At 40.0% G+C, this 16081-nt stretch overlaps 1 pseudogene; it reads left to right on the top strand.

Annotated features, from left to right (window-relative positions):
* The first annotated feature begins 3077 nt into the window (after positions 1–3077).
* LOC132014582 (protein BTG3-like) lies at positions 3078–14900 on the top strand (annotated as a pseudogene).
* The last annotated feature ends 1181 nt before the right edge of the window (positions 14901–16081 follow it).

Genomic DNA, 16081 nt, shown 5'->3' with positions numbered 1-16081 from the left:
GAACCCCTCTGATGGACCCTTGCAGTCTCTACCGCTGGTTTAAACCACGTTGGTTTCATGGAGATGTCAAAGTGCAGCCTGGGCCCCACCCACACTCTTGTCTGCATCAGCCTCCCGCTCCTCTGACAATCATGGCCCTCTGACATGCACCCAGTGTCCCACAAGGTCTCCTAATACTCTGCACACCTTTTACAGTAATTCACATTTCATGTCTTTGATGGCAAAATTGGGGTTTCTATATTATCTCCACTGCTTCAGCTTAAGAGTTTGCAGAACTTTCTCTATAAGACCCGTATTGTAAGTGCAGAGCTTCAAAAGCGTTTGTGGACAATGCTGAATAAAGTCTCCTGCCACAAAATTAACTGTTTTAAAGCCCACCTCATATTCAATACTCTTCTCATTCCTAGGGAAGGAAGCAATATCTCATCTAGGTAAGTATGACTTGTGGGGGAAATGTTTCTTAGAAATTGTGGCAGATGTTGCTATTTCCTTCCAAATATTAATTTCTCCCTGAGCAATGTACACAGCTCTGGGCTATAATTTTCAGTTCCTCTTAAAGCTCTGAGATGCAAGTGGAATTTGCTCTTCAGGATTTCCAGGAAACCTTTAAGAAATTGGGAAGGGAGGGCACCTGGATGGCTCAGTGGTTTAAGCCTCTGCCTTCAGCTCAGGTCATGATCTCAGGGTCCTGGGATCGAGGTGTGCATTGGGCTCTCTGCTCAGCAGGCAACCTGCTTCCTCCTCTCTCTGCCTGCCTCTCTGTCTACTTGTGATCCCTCTTTCTCTGTCAAATAAATAAATAAAATCTTAAAAAAATAAAAAAAGATTAAAAAAAAAGATGCTACACCTTATTTTATTGATAGAGAAAGCCTGAGTTTCCAATGTTCATACACAAACCAGCTCCAGAATTCCTATGTCTTTTATGTGAAAAAGAAATACTTTTTTATTTTGTTTCAGACATTATTTTTTATTTGTTTGTTTTGGTTTAATGTTATTTGTAGACAAATGCAATTCTAACCAGTAGATAAGTTAATTTAATGAGAGTATCCAATTAAATTTTAAGTGGCATAATAGAGGCGAGACATACGAATTCAGGAATGCCTTATGATCTTTATAAAAACAAGGAAAGCTTCTCGTCTTTCTTAGGATGGGTTGTTAACCACTGGCAAAACAGGAAATGCCACTCAAAACTACCATGAGTAATTAATTGGAAGAGATGAGAAGCCGCTTTGTACTGTATCAATGTTGCTAGACTGCACTACATTTCTTAGAATTCCCTTTTCTGTATTTTCTAGATGGGGTGGGCCATAAGGGACAGCCTTGTCGGCAACACAGAGGGCCACTTTGTAACTTACACGTCTGAATCATTCACGTGAGGTAGCTGTCAGGCCTGCACGCGCTCCGCCTTCCTCTGGATCCTAATTCAGTATCTCTGAATCCTGGGCCACTTGTGTGTATTTAACTCCATGAAGAAAGGCCCTGTTTTCTGCAGATACCTACACCATCAAGGTCAGATGCAATAGGAAATGACACAGGTTTCGGTCTTTCCTTGTGGATTCTAGATCATATTCATGGATTCCAACTTTTCTTGCGTTCCCCTACTTTATCCTTATCTTCCCTCCCTGGGAATGACTGCCTAATGACTGGACTTGAAGCTCTAACATAAGATGCAAAGATAAAAACCCTGCAGAGACCACTTAACCAGCTGCCACTATTGCAGAAGCTCTAATACATAGACCTTGAGGTGCATGGGTGGCTTAGTTGGGTAAGCATCCAAACCTTGATTTTGGCTCAGGTCATGATCTCAGGGTTGTGAGATCAAGCCCCGAATCAGGCTCTACACTGGGCGTGGAGCCTACTTAAGATTCTCTCTCTCCCTTTCCTCTGAACCGCCCTATTCTCTCTCTCTTTCAATAAGTAAGTAAGCGAATAAATAAATAAATAAATAAATAAATGCAGAATGGGCCAATTTGTACTGAAAAATCCAAAATAGAATATAAACAGACAGAAGTAGAAAAGGAGTCTTGTATGTCATTCTTGATTTGTTAATTAATTCAACAAATATTTATTGGGTGATACATAAATGTCAGACACTGTGCAATGTTCTAAGTTAAAATGATGGCTTCTTGTCAACCTGGTACCAGTTCTAGGTACTGGTGATATAGCAATGAACAAAGCAAATATCCCTGTCATCATAGAGCTTACATTCTGGTTAGTTGAGGCGACCAATAGACATATAAATAAAGCAAATATGTTTATATCAGATCATAATGAGTAAAATAGAGAAGAGACACATAGAGACAGTAACTCCCTTCATTAATGGCAAGGATTTAGAGAAAATGTAGGCCAAGTGCCTGACCCAGAATAGTCCTTCTGTAAACTGGGGTTTTTGTTTTTTGTTTTTTGTTTTGTTTTTATTTTGTTTTTTATATTTTATTTATTTATTTGACATATGGAGATCACAAGTAGGCAGAGAAGCAGGCAGAGAGAGAGGAGGAAGCAGGCTCTCTGCTGAGCAGGGAGCCCGATCCCAGGACTCTGGGACCATGACCTGAGCCAAAGGCAGGGGCTTTAACCTAATGAGCCACCCAGGCGCCTCTGTAAACTGGGGTTTTTATTGTTTTCTTTAGGACTGTGACAGAGGGATTAAAAAAGGGAGAGAGAAGATGTGACGAAAACCCATGAAAAGGAATCAGAACTCAGTAACTGATTATGCTTGTTACTTAAGAGAGGGTGCATTAATGGGATATGAATTCTAATCTCCAGAATGCAAAGAACTTAAAGAAAATAAAGAAATGGTTCTCCATATTAGTAAGAGAGTAAAAGAAAAGCTACATTAATTAGGAGAATCAAACAAGATAAAGCAGTCTGGAATGTAGCAGAGAAATGTGGAAATGAACGTGAGGAAGAACATGAACCGTCCATAAGACAAAGCCCAGGGTACACTGCTGAACTTGAATCTCTGAAGCACACCAATAGGAAATTTAAACAGGTGAAAATGGACAGCCTGAGTCACGTTTGTTTGGAGGACTCAACTCTAGGCCTGTATAGCTCCATGATCTTCTGATTCTGGGATGATGCTTCTGCAGGTACAGGAACTGGACTATGAAGATCAGGATAACCTGGGTCGTGGTGGGACTCAGCTGAATCATGGGTCACTGTGGCTAATGGCCATGTACGCTTCCCCGCAGCCACTGCTCACTCCTTAAATGCCATCCTCATCTGCCCTTAATGATTAAATACACAAGGTAGAAGAAAATGAAAAGATCTCATTACTTTCTTTAAGGCATTTTTGTTTCTCCAATGAAGAACACTGAGTAGCAGGTACCATGTTGTTGAGAGTGTTAAAGGAGAAGCTTGGCAACTAAAAAAGCCACGTAAGATATGATGGGCTTCGTTTCAGCATGCGTCGTATAAATAGTAGCACTTTTAATGATTGTACCCAGCAGTACATTACTAATCATCTCCCCTGTGGGTGAAAGGTGACTCACACTGCAGAATTTGGGAGAGACTAAGGAGAGGATGGGAGAGCAGGGACAGGGGGACAGGACTTGAAGGTGTGTGTTTGGAGGGTGTTGTGTTAAATGGTCACCATGGTCTCACCTGACCACAGTGTAGCTGGTGGAGATATCCTCAAATATACCCACATTTGGGCATCTGGGTGGCTCAGTTGCTTAAGCGACTGCCTTCAGCTCAGATCATAATCCTGGAGTGCCAGGATCAAGTCCCACATCAGACTCCCCACTCAGTGGGGAGTCTCCTTCTCCCTCTGACCTTCCCTGCTCTCATGCTTGCTTTCTCATTTTCTCTCTCTCATATAAACAAATAAAATCTTAAAAATATATATATACCCACATATTTACTGAATTACATGGAAAACAATGCTTCAGTTTTCTAATGGAGTAAATAGTGACGATTTGGCAACATTTCTTTGAAGACGACAATCTTTTGGTTTGGAGCACCGGAGAAGCACATTATTAACACAAATATTCAAAATAGTGGGCACTGAGATAGAGACAGAAGCTATTTTTGTTGACCCTGGTATGTGCCTGAAATGTTAAAAAGTCCTGATGTCCTATTTGTGAAGAGAAGTTATTAAAGACTAAGCATATCCGAAATCTGGAAATGATTTGGGATTAAGGTTTTCAACAGCAGATCATAGATGAAGCTTATAAGGAAATGAATGCATAGAAAGGTCAGGCCCCTTTCCTAAATTAAAGGCAGAGAATAAACACAATGTTCTCTAGGATAGCCTTGCTTGACCCATGACCCAGGATCTCTTCCCTCAAAGCATTTGTAATGCTCCTTGAGAAGATAAACATGGTTGCCCTCAGTGCAGAGTCTGCTTAAGATTCTCCTTCTCCCTCTGACCCTCCCCCCACCCCCACTCTCCCACACTTTATCTATCTCTCGTAAATAAATAAATAAATAAATAAATAAATAAATAAATAAGTTTTTAAAACAACAACAACAAGAATCCAAGGTGGTAGGTACTATTATTATTTGAGTTCTATAAATGCACAGATTTGGGCACCACGAGACCACTCATCTGGCTCAAGGTCACAAAGCTTGTAAAGGGATGAGCCGAAGTCTATTTTCTGAATCTGAGTGTACATAAGCATATTGTGTAGTTATGAAGAAATGCGTTATCCCAGAAAAATAGTATCTGTAGAACTATATGTGAAAATGCTCACTGATGAAAGAAGAACTTAAGATGCTCTTTTCTTATGAATTCTTTTTGACCTAAGAAGGCATTTGAACTACAAAAGTTAAAGGGAGGGTTTGGAAACTCCCACAGCAGAAAATATTGGAATACTAGAAGAGATGTGAATTTTTATTGTTGATTAGACATAAAATGGAGTTGTTTGTGGATATGTTTAGACATGAAATGTCTACACAAAAGAACTAAAACTTCATATATAATACCTCACTTTAACTTCTAAATTTTAGTAACCACCACGGACAGACAGGCTACCTCATATCATTTAGCAACTTCTGTACTAAATTTTAAGATCAGATGAGAAAACATGTGCAACTCTTCATTAAGACTCTGTGTGCATGACCATTATGAGGATAGCCTTGACAGCAGTCCTTAGGTAACAAAGAACAATATTACAATTTCGTTTTATTAATGAGAACCTTGAATGTTGGGACTGATTTGCCAAAGTCACAGAGAGAGTGGAAGGCAAAATCCTTACTTTCGGGGCACCTGGGTGGCTCAGTGTGTTAAGCCTCTGCCTTCGGCTCAGGTCATGGTCCCAGGGTCCTGGAATGGAGCCCCACATCGGGCTCTCTGCTCAGCGGGGAGCCTGCTTCCTCCTGTCTCTCTGTCTGCCTCTCTGCCTACTTGTGATCTCTGTTTGTCAAATAAATAAATAAAATCTTAAAAAAAAAAACCACCCTGTATTTTCTTGAAACCAGCAATTCTGAGTCCCAAGTACAGTGCTATTTTCACTATGCTTATTTAATGATTTTGGATAATTTTTTAATAAGTTTCTATTTTTATTTTAGAGAGAGAGAGAGAGCGCATAAGTGTATGGAGGAGGGGCTGAAGGAGAGGGAGAAAATCCTCAAGCAGACTCCCTACCGAGCATGAAGCTTGACATGGGCTCGATCCCAGGACCCTGAGATCATTACCTGTGCTGAAATCAAGAGTCAGACACTTAACTGACTCAGCCACCTGGATGTCTCGTGGTTTGGGATATTTTAAAGACAACTGCAATATATTTGTCCAATATGAATAAAGTGTCCTGGTTTGTCCAGGATCAAAGGAGTTCTCTGGACATAGGACTTTCAGTGCTTACATCTAGAAAGTCCCCAGACAACTGGCACTAGTGGGTTTCCATCTGTAAATCTAATTGTTTGTAGGATTTAAAAGAAAGCAAAACAACAGTTGTTGGTTTTAATGGCCATGTGTTTACATTGGGGGGAAAAACACGTGAAAAGATTGCATGCCATTGGGTGGGTTGTCACCAAGACTGAATTAAAAAATAAATGAAAATATTTATTACTCACATTAAAAGCTGAAGAAAATAAACATGGCAAAGTGTGAACGCTCCTCTTTCAACTCAGTACAAACATGTAATATAAAGTGCAGGAGCACAGAAAAGCTTCGAGTGGAGGGAAGTTAGTGATCAGTGATGTTTGAAATATTGTTTATGGACAGATGGGATATTTTTCTCTGAGTAATTTATGAGAATCTGATGAAGGTTGGAGCAAAGATCCTGTTTTTCACAATTAAACTGAACTTGCCAATGGTAGAGTTGAGTTGACTCTTGAAGTAGAGTAGAGTTGACTCTTGAACAACTTGGGAGCTAAGGGCACCAACCTCTGTGCACTTGCCCTGGAAATATCCATAACTTTTGACTCCCCTCAAACTTAACTAGTAACAGTGTACTGTTGACCAGAAGCCTTGCTAATAACATAAACAGGCAGTTAATACATATTTTGTATGTCATATGTATTATACACTGTATTCTTACCATAAAGTAAGCTGGAGAAAAGAAAATGTTAATAAGAAAGCCATAAGGAAAATCCATATATAGAACTACAATAAAAAAAAATCTGTAAGTGTACCTGTGCAGTTCAAATCCATATTGTTTTAAGGATCAACTGTATAAGGGTATGGAAGAGGAGAATTCAACTAACTACTTCTTCAAAATATTTAAAATAGCTAACATTTTCTGAAAACCTACTCTGTTCCAGGCACTGGCGTTCCACAGTTAATCCTCACCACGACTCTGAGAAGGGGACACTGCTATTACCCATTACAGATATGGAGAAGCGAAGCATATTCAATATGCCCAAGTCTATGGCAAAGCTATGATACAAATCCAACCAAAATGGCTCCGGAGTCCATGTTTCTAACGTCTATGCTGCATCTAGTTAAGGCATGACAGGCAGTGGTACTTCTGTTTACTTATAGCTCTCACTTTGAAATCATTTCCAAATGCATGGGAGATAAAGTATCTGGGAAGAGTCATAAGGAGGAAGAGCTGTTGGAGAATTAGGGGTGTAGCTGGGTAGAATTCCCGACAGACGCATTATGAACAGGAGTCTTGGAGGCCTCGTTCTCCCCTTCTCCTCCTGTTCTCATCCAGCAGACGTCCCTTCAGTGGCCATCTCTGAGCATTCTTGGCTCTTATGTTGTTTGAATACCTAAGGAAGACCAGCAGAAAAGGAAATCTATGGAGGAATTTCATCACAAGTCCTGTCCTTACCCCAGTTTCCCTGAGGAAATCTGTGGTTCATTCTGTACCTTATTTCTCTTTCTTTCTTTCTTTCTTTCTTTCTTTCTTTCTTTCTTTCTTTCTTCTTTTTTTTAATTAACTTATAATGTATTATCAGCTCCAGGGGTACAGATCTGTGAATCTGTAAATCTGTGAATTTACACACTTCATAGCACATACCTTCCCCAATGCCCATAACCCCACCACCCTCTCCCTCCACCCCCCGCAACCCCGTTTGTTTTGTGTCTTACTTCTTTTTTATTTTTATTTTTATTTTTATTTATTTTTCTAAAAAGATTTTATTTATTTATTTGACACAGAGAGAGAGATCACAAGTAGGCAGAAGAGCACACAGAGAGAGAGAGCGAGGGGGAAGCAGGCTCCTTGCTGAGCAGAGAGCCCGATGCAGGGCTTGACCCCAGGACCCTGAGATCATGACCTGAGCCGAAGGCAGAGGCTTAACCCACTGAGCCACCCAGGTGCCCCCTTATTTCTTTTTTAAATAGAATTTTGTTGAGGCAGATTTTCCATAATTGGAATCCGGGAGGGTATTATAGTTAATTTTTTTATTGCGATAGCAATATTTTTGGAGAAAGTTTCTTGTAGAAATGTTTCACATTCAAGGTGGCTGTGAGAGGATGTTCTCTGCCTCTGTAATTATATCGGCAGCCACAGATTTCAGGTTTTTGTATATAGAACAATATTTAAATGTGAAACCATAGTAAACAGAATATATTCACTCTGGGTCTCTTCTGTCCAGAGTACTTTACACAAGCTTTTCTACAGGCTAGGTTATTCCAGACTTTTCCCCATGACAATGAAGCATCCCTTTTATTCTGAAGGAAAGACAAGGACTGATGTATAAGCATGAGGAATAAAGTTGCTACATGTCCCAAGTCCCTTTCTGCGTGTTTCAAAAGGCTCATGTAGGATTGGCTCTTTGTGGGTAGAGAAGAAAAAGCAGAGGCTTTGGAGTTAGACTTCAATTCAAATCCTGGATATTCCTCTTCTTAGCTCTGTCATGGGTCAAGTTTGTCATCCTCTTTCCATATCAGGAAAACAGAGGTGCTAAAACCAACCTCTCTAACTCATAGAAATGTGAGAATTAAACTACATCATGGAACCAAAACCTTAATAGACAATAGACAAATAGACAAATAGACACATATTTATTACATAGACTCCTGTGGAGTTTCCTAAAAGTCTTAGGCTTCCTTATGGGCAAAATTGAGCAAAAACTGATTATTATTAGTAGGGACAAGTTTGTCAGAATTTCCCCTACATCTGGACTTCAAATCTGTCAGCTTACACAAACATCGATTTCCATGTGTAGTTCCATCCTTTGCTAGATGCTGCTTTGCTGAAAGAAAACATCGTGCTATGGATTTCATTCAAATAGGCTTTGGTGCTTATGCTACTCATGTGATTGCAAGTCTAGCAGAATCCTTGAATTTTAATCACTTCTTATGAGCTGGTCAGGAAACATTCCCACATGTGTGCTACACGAGCTGGCAGAATTAACATCCTAGTAATTAAGAATTAAGGCTGACACATTTAAACATTTCTTACAGTTTAACTATGAGCTCATAGGTTAAATTGAATAGATGGGGACACTTGGAAATTTATGTTCTTCAACATTTTTCACACGTGTATCTGAACAAGACAATAGGGATCTAAGAACAATAGGGAAGGAAAATCCCTTTATTTCCTAGTGCACTTTATTTTTTTTTAAAAGATTTTATTATTTATTTGACAGAAAGAGAGAGAGATCACAATTAGGCAGAGAGGCAGGCAGAGAGAGAGAGAGAGAGGCGGAAGCAGGCTCCCTGCTGAGCAGAGAGCCCAATGCGGGGCTCGATCCCAGGACCCCGAGATCATGACTGAGCCAAAGGCAGAGGCTTAACCCACTGAGCCACCCAGGCAACCTCCTAGTGTACTTCAAAATTAATATGGTTATCCTGAAGTATTCAGATGGATATGCTGGACCTCACATGCACTTGTATTCCCAATTATGTGAACCGCCTGGAAGAACTCCCAAAGTACCAACATTATACATCATTCAGATCTCTTCCTTCTAAGAGAGGTAGAGAATTCTGAAGGCAATTACAAGAAACTGAATAATGGTTGCCCTTTAGATCCCATCTCTCCAATGTTCCCATTTCTTCACTTTCATTCTTGTCCTTTTACATCTTCATTAGAGGCATTTATTATAATTGGACATTTCTAATTGAAATAAAGTTCTCAGAAGTTATTGCTGCAAGCACAAGAAAGAAAATGTTAATTTTCAAATTGATTAACAGTATTTTTAAATTACAGAATGATTTTCCAAATTTCCTAACCATGAAAACTCAGATAAAGTCACCAAAATTGGGGAAAATTATAAATACAGTATGTGTTTTAAATCTTGCATGTGCTTATACTCACAATGATAGACTGTTTATTGATACCCTGATAAATGGAAATTGATAAAGAAAAAGTAGTTTGATGTTTTATTAGCTAGATATTATGATATGCTAGGGAATGTTTACCCAGTCTATAGACAGGGTAAGAATTTACTGAACAAAGTTATGATGCCAATGATTGAACCAAGCAGGGACTGGACTCAGAATTACATTTCTAACTTTCACATCTTATAAATCCCTTTATACTCAACTCTTGCTAGTCTGGTCTATTTTCAGTTGCTGGAACTTCTGATATTCTCCCTGATTTTTTTTTTTTTTTTCATATGCTGTTCACTCTGCTTAGAACATTCTTTCCTATCCACTGAAACAGCCACATTCCCTGGCTAGTACTTTCATGCGTCTATTGTTCATTCATCCATTTATACATTTGATGTCAAGTGCAATCCAGCGCTAGTTCAGGTGGGAGAAGGATTTCGTCATACGCATGACACTCACGGCTTCTCTGCTGGAGGGATTTGGAGCTCTGGCAGAAGGAGGTTTCTCCATCCCATTCCCTTCCTGTGTTTCTTCTCAGCTTTGTCACAGATGGGGACTGTTAGCCTAATAACTTTGACATTAAAAAGAAAGACAGTCAATCGTCACAGACAAAGGTTTATTTACTTTATAGGTTAACTTACCCAAGAGATCTCTAATGACCAACACCTCCAAGAGTCCACCATAATCTTCCCATCAAGGAGCCAGGAACAAGGCCATTCCTGCTTTGACCTTCAGGGCAGCACTAGCTCTGTGGAGCAGGAATCCGAGGAATCCTAGTGGCCAAGGAGTGAAAAGCCCGAACCGTAAGAGAATAGAGGCAAATCCTGATATTCATTGGTTCTCTAAGTTAGAAGTCTCTCCTAAGAGTTACCAGGGCATTCTGCTCTCACTATTATCTATTACAATCATTTTTCCTTTTTGCTCATTTTCCCCACTAACCTCTAAGATCCCTCATAAGCTTTGCATCCTCAGAGTCTATCCCATAGACTCTGCTATGTGTCTAGCGCATAGCAGACACTCAGTAAATGTCTGTTTAATGAATGAATGAGCCAGAACAACCAGCAGCTATGGTAGTGAAAGCGGCCCATGGGGAACTACTCATCCAGGTCATCGTGTGCCTAGTGTTGACCTGAGTTCTCTGCTGTACAGTCCTATGCTGTGACTCTGGAAATACACTATCATGTTACTGTCTGACAAACGGTAATGTGGTGTGTGTGTCTAACTTCAGGTCCTAAAAGTATTCCAATTCCACTTCTAGTGATTGGTCATTCATTTAAGGTTGAGAGAAAAGAGACAGGAAAACATGTCTGTTCGAAATGCCCTGTAGTCCACAGTGCAGTCTGTTCACTGCTGGCACAGAGAAAATCAAGTGGAACTTAGACACAGCACACTTGGGTTTAAGATCCTGTCACTTCATGGGTAGAAAACCACAAGAATATATATTCACTGCTCTGAGTCTCAGTGTCATTTGTGATCCCAGGGTAAAAATACTAGCTCTCTGATTTGTCCTCTAGAGGTCTACACCACTGGGGTGCCTGGGTGGCTCAGTTGGTTAAGCAACTGCCTTCAGCTCAGGTCATGATCCTGGAGCCCCAGGATCAAGTCCCACATCAGGCTCCCTGCTCAACAGGGAGTCTGCTTCTCCCTCTGATCATACCCCCTTTCATGCTCTCTCTCTCAAAAAAATAAATAAAATCTTAAAAAAAAGAGAGGTTTACCCACTTTATGGTTCTCAACAATCAGATTTTGGTTTTACTGATATTCTGCATTGGTTTTTCTGTTTTCTATTTCATTGATTTCTAGTCCTATCTTTTTTCCTCCTTTTAAAGATTTTGTTTATTTATTTGAAAGAGAGAGAGCATGAGCAGGGATGGGAAGAGGGAGAAGCACACCCCTATTGGACTCAATCCCAGGACCCTGCAATCATGACCTGAGTTGAAGTCAAGACACTTAACTGACTGAGCCACCCAGGCACCCCTACTCTTATCTTTATAGTCTCCTTCCTTATTTGTGATTTGGGTTTGATTTGCTCTTCTTTTTCTATTTTTTTTAATGTAGAAATAAATCATTGACTTTAGACAATTCTTCTTCTCAGTAACAAAAAGAAGATGGTACCTGTGAAGTCAACAAAGACATTGTTGAAGTGTATTTGTCAGCACGCCCATAAAACCATTAGTAGATAATTGATTGAATGTTTTAAAACATTTTTCTAACAAGTTTTCTGGGATATTATTTTGGCTAGGTTAAAAACAACTAGCCCAAAGTTGTCCATCAATAATAACTCCTTATTTTAAAATGGGAGTCTAGGTACTAAAGAAACTACGAGGGACTGGGAAAAATACTGAGCTCCAGAGGTATGCCGGTTATGGCTCAAGGATCTGTTTAGTGGATCTGCCATCTCTTTTGTGGCTGTGGTTTCACTGGAGCAGAGGCACACCCATTCCTTTTAGAACAGTCTATACCTTCCCCATGACAGCTGCAGAGCTGAGTGGTTGTGACAAAGACTTACTGCTCCACAATGTCTAAAATAATCACTCTCTGTCCCTTTACAGAAAAAGTTTACTGACTATAGCATTACTGCCCCAGCTGCTTTATCTGTGAAATAGGAATGATAGCCCCCACTTCCCAGAGCTGTTGCCAAGACACTTACTTTGGGATATTTGTGTGAACACCTTTGGTAAGTTGCTTAGCATATAGCCATTGTGCAAGTAATTCTTGTTCAGGTGGAATCTAAAATTCTCACCTACACCCAATGGTTGATTTAAAACCATTTTCTTTTTAACCTTGTATTTATAAGGTGAAACACTTGTGTGTCACAAAGTAATATTCTGCATTTTCCTTTTTAAAAACACTGCTATTTGCTTGTCATCATGACTCTGCCAAATGATATAATCTTTACCCGTCTTTATGATAAAAAATTAAAATAACCAGAGATTTGTAATAATGTGGTTGACGCAGTGCTGAACTCCACAGACTTTATGCAAATAGAAAAGAGAGAGAATATTTCTGAGTTTTTAAATGGTAAAAATCTAATTCTCATTATACAACAGCAAACAAAAAGCCTATAGTAGAAGTCTAGATCATTGGTTGTTTTTTCTTGAATGATATTGTTAAAGATACATTATTATTATTATTATTATTATTATTTGCTTCAGTGTTTTCTTAGAAATACATTGCATGGAAACTAAAATGATAATTTGGAAAGACACAGGGGTATTCTTCATAAGGGACTGTTCGGCAGCAGCATGCTGTGTGTACTGTAATTCTTACCTAGTCACGCTGATTACAGCAGGTAGGTAAATAAGGAGAGGCAAGTCACCAGCAGCTATTTCCTCCTTGCAGAACTGATTTTATTAAATTTCTCTCTACTAAGATCACCAGCCTATACTGAGGTAAAATATAAGTACATTAGTAAGCACATCCTGTCTGATCTTAGGACAATAATCATATTCATCCTGATAAATTGATGTTCTGTGTTATACACCCTGTGGTTGAGGAATTGATCAGGCTTCCCCTTGCCGGTGAACTTGATGGAATGCTGGGGGCCAAATCAGTCACTTAGCTGTAGCAACTGTGTGGATTTTTATGATGTACGTTTTACCATCATTCCTAGTTATGTTTTAGGTCGTTTCTTCCCTTTCCTCTGCTTTTATTTATGCTATCTAAGTATTTTATGTAATTTTGCAAGCCACATTCAATCTTTTATGCAATAAGATTGGATATAAATAGATAGGCAATAGGGAAGTGGAGAGGTAATTTCCAGTAAAATGCTAATACGTCTTTTGGTTCTCTCCTTGAAATATCTTATAAATAACACAGCAAAATAACTCCCAGCTTACCACTTGATAAATCTTATAATTTAAAGAGAAATATGTAGACGATGCGGGAGTCATAGGCTGGGACCAGGCTCATTGTGCAGAGGTGATGCCCGGGTTCCCACCCAGGATTGTGCAGTGGTGGCCACATCGGCAGTCCGAGCACCCCCACAGTCCCTGAGCCAGAGGGAAAGTGAAGAACGAAATTGCTGCCATTTTCTTTCTCACCGGGCGAGTTCGAAAATGGTAACTTTGGCGGGGGGTAGGGAAGGCAGTTGAGAGATTTGCTGAGAAATTGACTCTTATACTTCCAGAAAAACAGAAAGATCAGTGGTACCCAGAAAAACCATCAAAAGGACAGGCTTGCAGAGGCATTCGTGTCGATGTTCCAGAGCAGATCCTGAGGTTCTGGAAGCCTGTGTGAACAGGGGCACCTGGTCCATGGACCCGGGTTTGCCAAAGGAGCTCACTCGGTGCCGGGCGCCTTGGGAGGTGTGCTGCCAGTGGGGACGGAGAGAAAAACAATGTGTTCGCTGGTGCCAGCTTTGAAAATGATGATGAGAGGGGCGCCTGGGTGGCTCAGTTGGTTAAGCGTACGCCTTTGGCTCATGTCATGATCCCACAGTCCAGGGCTCAAGTCCCGCATCGGGCTCCTTGTTAAGCGGGGAGCCTGCTTCTCCCTCTCCCTCTGCTGCTCCCACTCTCTGTCTCTGTATCTCTCTCTCTCTGTCCGATAAATAAATAAAATCCTAAAAAGAAAAAAGAAAGAAAAAAGAAATGAAAATGAGGATGAGAATAAGGAGGACATCTCTATAAAAGCTACCAGGGGGCGCCTGGGTGGCTCAGTGGGTTAAGCTGCTGCCTTTGGCTCAGGTCATGATCTCAGGGTCCTGGGATCGAGTCCTGCATCGGGCTCTCTGCTCAGCGGGGAGCCTGCTTCCTCCTCTCTCTCTGCCTGCCTCTCTACCTACTTGTGATCTCTCTCTGTCAAATAAATAAATAAAATCTTTAAAAAAAAAAAAAAAAAAAAGCTACCAGGGCCCTTGACAGCGTTGCTTCTGATTTTTATTCAGGATCCTCTTCTTCAGAGGAAGAAACAAGTAAGGAAGTAGAAGGGAAACCCAACTGGGGGACGGCAGCCCCAAGCCCAGGGTACCAGGTTTCCAAAGTGACAATCCTACCTCCTCCAAGGTGGCACCCTTTGCCCAGAAAGAAGCCAGGAATGTGTCCAGGGAATGGCCATCAGCATCACTACCCTTCTCCTAGTCTATCTGGTTATCCAAACCAGGGAAGGAAGAATAAACCCTATCACCCAAATCCAGTTACTTCCTCCCAGAATGCACTGTGACGGGAATCACTGGGTTGACCCTCACATCTTAGCACTCCGCGAGTTCCTTTTGATTCTCCGTTGGCATTAGTGTTGAGAGAAGGTAGAACAAGCCTGACCACATATTAAAAGCTAAATGTTCATATTTCATAGTGGTAAAGTTAGATGGACCAAACCATCGCACTTATTTTTATAAAGAATTTATTGACAATCATCATTCTTAAATATATATATAGGCACTTTAAATATATTAATATAGTTTGGGAAACTTGAAGTACTTGAGTTTTTAACGTTGCCTTGAGTATTTATAGATTGTGCATCAACTCTGTGGGTTATGAGAACGTTGTAGCAGCAGGCGATCTATTCTAGTATATTTGAGCGTTTCCTTTATGGAAGGTCTGTAAGTTATTTATACACAAGGAAATCTCTTTTATGTCATTGTTTAGAAGAATTGAGTGAATTATGTTGCAAATAAAAAGTAGTGTGAGGCAAAATAAATAAATAAAAAGTAAATAAAGAAATATAGAAATATAGAAATAAAAATACAGAAATATTTGGTTCTATTAGTCATCTGGTTCCCTACACCGTACAAAAAGATTAAAATAATTTTGGCTGCAACCAACCCACTGTCTTTTCTAAGGTAAGCCTGTGATTTAAATGTCAAATTTTCCTTTAAATATCAAAAAGAAGGAATGCTTATGGTTTGTATTCAAACTACCCAGGCACACTAATTTAATTTGCTTGATAAGGATTATTGGAATCGGTTGCATTTTAAAAAGCTATGTAAGTGGAACTATAAAGAAATATTTTTAATTCATGACAATCGTATATCATTAATTAAACCAAGTAGGTATTTGTTGAGCAATGTCTATGTGTCAAATACTGTTTGCAGGACTGTGGATATAGCACTGAACAAGACAACACTCTTCCCTTGTGATGCTTTTTAAGAACAGCTAGATCATAGTAGAGGGATCTAGGAGTTGAGAAACATGGAACAAATTTGTAGTAACTTATCTTATTTTTTTTAAAAATTTTATTTATTTATTTGACACAGAGAGAGAGATCATAAGTAGGCAGAGAGAGAGGGGGAAGCAGGCTCCCCACTGAGCAGAGAGCCCGATGTGGGGCTTGATCCAAGGACCTTGGGATCATGACCTGAGCTGAAGGCAGAGGCCTCAACCTACTGAGCCACCCAGATGCCCCTTACTGCTGAAAGTGTATGATATCTTTTAAGAGATTTGTTACCCGCCTAGAAATCCTAAAATCTTCATC

Source organism: Mustela nigripes, chromosome 3, assembly GCF_022355385.1.
Source record: "Mustela nigripes isolate SB6536 chromosome 3, MUSNIG.SB6536, whole genome shotgun sequence".
Classification (NCBI taxonomy): Eukaryota; Metazoa; Chordata; class Mammalia; order Carnivora; family Mustelidae; genus Mustela; species Mustela nigripes.
Note: the sequence above shows the minus strand (reverse complement) of the source record. Positions and strands in the feature narration are given on the sequence as shown.